The sequence below is a fragment of the Austrofundulus limnaeus genome, unplaced genomic scaffold, assembly GCF_001266775.1.
Source record: "Austrofundulus limnaeus strain Quisiro unplaced genomic scaffold, Austrofundulus_limnaeus-1.0 Scaffold21, whole genome shotgun sequence".
Taxonomy (NCBI): Eukaryota; Metazoa; Chordata; class Actinopteri; order Cyprinodontiformes; family Rivulidae; genus Austrofundulus; species Austrofundulus limnaeus.
Window position 1 is genome coordinate 2,504,490 of NW_013952423.1, and position 244 is coordinate 2,504,733.

Consider the following 244-nt stretch of genomic DNA (forward strand, 5'->3'; position numbering starts at 1 on the left):
GATGTTTTCTGTTTTGAGTTAGTTTACTGGACTTCCTGAGCRTTTTTGTTTTGTCTAAAACACTCGTTTCATTTGCTTTAAAAAGTTTAAACAGAAAGTTAAAATGATTTATTATCTTCAGCGTATATTATTAACAAATTGTCTCCAAAAGTGAAAAAAAACCTAATAAATATACAGCGAGTAAAATAAGTACTGAGCACGTCACCATTTTTCTCAGTAAATATATTACTAGAGGTGCTAATGA